Raw genomic sequence first — 4,352 nt, 5'->3', positions numbered from 1 at the left:
CAGGTCTAACTCTTCAATGGAATAGAAAGGGAAATGGAATTATCAAACATAATCTATGAAGCTAGAATTAGACTCTTCCTCAAATCAGCTAGGGACTCATCAAAGAAAGAGAACTATGAACCCAGCTCTTTGATAAGCATTGATGCATAACTTCTCAATACAATTCTCACCAACCAACTTCAACAATTAACAAAAAAAAAATGCTATGATCAAACAGTATTCATCCTAGGATACAGCTGGATTCAATATACTTGTCAATAAACATAACACACACCATCAGCATAAGCAAGGACAAGAACCACATAATTGTTTATATGGATGTAGAAATAGCTTTTAACAAACTCCAATACCCCTTTATGATTGAAAGATCTGAGAAGCTAGGAACTCATGGAACTTTCCTCAATATAATACAGAGTATGTATACGACAAAGAGAAAATAAGCATGTACCTAACGATGGAGGCATGAAGACATTAAAATCATGAATGAGAAAAGGATGTCCACTCTTTCTACTACTCTTCAATATAGTAGTGGACTTTCTAGCAAGGACAATAGGTAAGAGAAAAATATAAAAGGGATCCAAATATGAAAGGAGTAAAACTATCCCCTTTCACAGATGAAATGATACTTTATATAAAGGACCCTATAGCTTCCCCCCCCCAAAAAGTTAGTAAAAGTGATGCTAATCTTCAGCAATGTAGCAGGGTATAAAACCTACAAGAATCAATAGTTTTCCTGTGTTACCAACAATGGGAAGATCCAGGCTGAAACCCAAAAAACAACCTCATATATATTAGCCTCAAAATCAAATCAAATCTAAGCAAAACAAAACAACAATAAAACTAGGAATTAATTAATTTAACAAAAAAGTAAAGGACCTCTATTGTGAAAACTTTACAGGCCTAAAAGCGAAATTGAAGGAGATTCAAGGAAATGGAAAGTCTTTCCATGCTTCTGGTTGGAAGAAATAACATTGTGAAAACTGCAATACTGCCCCCAAACAATTGGCAATGCAATACCCATCAACATCCCTACAATATTCTTCAATGTAATAAAGAAAGGAATCCAAATTTATTATTGAATTACAAAATTACAGTTGAAAGGAAGACTTAGAAATGAACTCATAGGCCTATAGTCATCTTACACACACACACACACACACACACACACACACACACACACACACACACACACTGGAATTCTATTCACCCATCAGAAAGGATGACTGTTCACCAGTCTTAAGGAAGATCAAAGGCTTGGGAACATTATACTAAGAGAAAGGAATGCACACTCGAGCAATATAGGTTTCATATATTCATTCATTCATGGTAGCTAGAAGGTACCTACAAATCTACAAGAGAGATTCTTCCTCCAGTTTGAATTGCCATTATCAAGAAAACTGACAATAGCAAATGCTAAGGTGGATGTAGCCAAATGGGAACTCTATTACACTGTTGGTGGGAAATTAAATTTGTTCAATCATTCCGAAGTGCAGTACGTACTTTATGTGAAAGACTAAACAGATCTCCCTTATGACCCAGTAATTCCTGTCATGGACAGTAATCCAATAAATAACAAACAAGCTCACATTAAAGCTACCAGTATAACAATGTTCAGGGCCCAGGTCCCGAGGTCAAGGACTGGAAAAAATGTTACCACTGCTTGTATTTGTTTCCCCAAATATGAACCTTTTGACATAAGATACAAAATCTTTCTATTTGCAACAGCTAGAATATGACTTACCTGTAGTGGATAATAAAATGTCTTCTTTGTTGAATGTTAGGAAAAGCTGTAGGCAGTCCAAGAAAAGGGAGACTTTTGTTGTTGGTGGTGGTGGTCGAGGGGCTTGAAGTCTGGGCTTGGGCACTGTCCCTGAGCTCTTCAACTCAAGGTGAATGCTCTACCTTTTGAACCACATTGCCACTTCTGGTTTTCTGGTGGTTAAATGGAGATGAGTCTCAGGGACTTTCCTGCCCAAGTTGGCTTTGAACAGCAGTCCTCAGATCTTAGCTTCCTGAGTAGCTAAGATTACAGCTGTGAGCCACTGTCACCAGGCTAAAAATGGGGGATTTTTTATGAAAGAAAATCCACCTCTTCACCTGTGTCTAAACCTCATATATTACTATTATAACACTTCATCCTCAACTCATTTGATCTGACATTTGTAAATTTTCTCTTTTCCTTCATGTGGGAATACTGCAGTCAATGTCAACTCAACTGTGGGACTGGATCAATTGTATGGTAATCGCTAGCACCTAAATCAAAAACATTTACATCAAAACAAATGAAACCCTCATTTCGAATAATTGTTTTCTCTTTTTATTACAAATCTGTGCTTGATTACTTCTTAATGTGATATTGGACCTCCTAACAGAGTGATGAGTTTTTCTTTCTCTTGAGCAATTGTCCTTCTTCCACTTGGGTCAAATATTTAAATTTCAAAAATTTCAATTGATAATTCATTAAGGTGACCTCTAAGAAAATGTGCATTTCTGGAATTGGTCTTCTGTGTTGTTCTCGCGTGCACAGGCTTTCTATGATTTATTTGTTTTATAAGGAATTCTATTTTCCAATCTTTGTGTGACCAATTTTAGTCCCTCTGATCAGTCTTTCCTACCCTCTCTCAGGAGTCTTTTATTTCAGTCTGCCTCATAAAAAATATATTAGTTATCAGCTAAATGACTCCCAGCTTCAGTATTTTGCCTGACTTCATGTAGGCTGTGATAGGAGCCTTGACTGGCCTTGCTTACCGGAGATTTTTACTTGTTTGTTTTGTTTTGTTTTTAGAGGTCTAGGATTACTAGTCAATGTATTAGCTTCTCTGGGCCACAGTGATCACCTGGACTAGAGTCAATGGGTTTTTGTCCTAATGATAAAAAAAAAAAAAACAGCTGACTAAATTCCTGTTTTAATTATCTCAAAATGAGGCAATCTGGCATCCTTGCAAAGCCATCAATAATATTCTGCTACCACTTACAGAAATGGTCTATCAAGATGGCTTTTCAAGGTTGACTGTAAAAAATGTTTATTTCGGGGGCTGGGAAGGTGGCTCAGTGGTAAGAGCGCTTGCTTTGCATGCCTGAGGCCCTGGGTTCGATTCCCAGCACCACCTAAGAAAAAAAAGCCAGAAGTGGCACTGTGGCTGAAGTGGTAGAGCACTAGCCTTGAGCTGAAGAGCTGAGGGACAGCGCTCAGGCCCAGAGTTCAGACCCCACGACTGGACCCCAAAAAAAAAAAAGTTTATTTCTGTGTGGGAGGACCATATAAAAAACAAAAAATATCACATCGTACATTATAAATACTTTAGAAACAACAGTAAGAAAAAAAACCACTTGTGTCCCTATCTTGGGGTTCATTAAGCTTAACATCACCTTATCTATTCACATGCACATAGCTTTTGACCTTTTCTGCTTATCCACGACATATATTAATTATTGACAATAAGGGATACCACGTGACTGATGTTTCTTTGGACTTGGATTATTTTAGTTAATATAATTTTTCCTAGTCTTTCCATTCCGTAACAAATTGGGTGATGTCATTCTTTCCGATGGACAATAGAATTCCCATACACACACACACACACACACACACACACATACACACACACACACACAAACTCACAACGTTTTCTTGATCCATTCATCTACTGAGGGGCATACTGGTTGGTTCCATATCTTAGCTATGGGAAATAATGCTGCAATAAACATAATTGTATTGGTAATTTTAATATGGTCTTGTTGCTGACTATTTAGGTGAATACCCAAAAGTGGGATTGCTTGGTCATTTGTGAGCTCTATGAGGAATCTTTTAAGGAACCTCCATACTGCTTTCCAAGTGGTTGAACAAGTTTACACTCCCACCAAAAAGGAAGTAGGGTTCCCTTCTTGCCACATCCCCTCCAGCATCTGTTATTGTAAAAATGTGGAGCGCTTCACAAATTTGCGTGTCACACTTGTACAGGGACCATGCTAATCTTCTCTGTATTGTTCCAATTTTAGTGTATGTGCTGTTGAATTGAGCACAGAACATTTTTTATACATAAAGTGGAATTGATTTTCTTAAACTAGACAATTCAACAAAAAGTAAGTTCAAAAGATTTGTCGTGAAATTTTAGAACCATTTATTTCTTACATAAGCACACATTTAAGACTAAATTCAAGATATGTTAAAACAAAATAATTCCAGGTATTTGTTGTTCAACAGATGTGTAGGAGGAGAAATTCAATTATTCTATACAAGGCACCTATCATAATGAACACTGCAGCAAATGTTAAGTTCTTTTTTAAGTTTTAATGTTTTAAATATGTTTAATTTTGGGAATTTGCTTATATGCCAAAATTAAGATTGTTTG

At 36.7% G+C, this 4,352-nt stretch overlaps 1 non-coding gene across 1 annotated transcript; it reads right to left on the bottom strand.

The window, feature by feature from the left end:
* Window positions 1-3,916: 3,916 nt before the first annotated feature.
* On the bottom strand, window positions 3,917-4,023 carry LOC122126001. Its single transcript, XR_006150833.1, has one exon. It is a non-coding gene; the product is annotated as a U6 spliceosomal RNA (small nuclear RNA).
* Window positions 4,024-4,352: the final 329 nt, after the last annotated feature.

Source organism: Dipodomys spectabilis, unplaced genomic scaffold, assembly GCF_019054845.1.
Source record: "Dipodomys spectabilis isolate Male_0828 unplaced genomic scaffold, ASM1905484v1 ptg000270l, whole genome shotgun sequence".
Taxonomy (NCBI): Eukaryota; Metazoa; Chordata; class Mammalia; order Rodentia; family Heteromyidae; genus Dipodomys; species Dipodomys spectabilis.
This window is presented reverse-complemented; position numbering and strand designations above follow the sequence as displayed.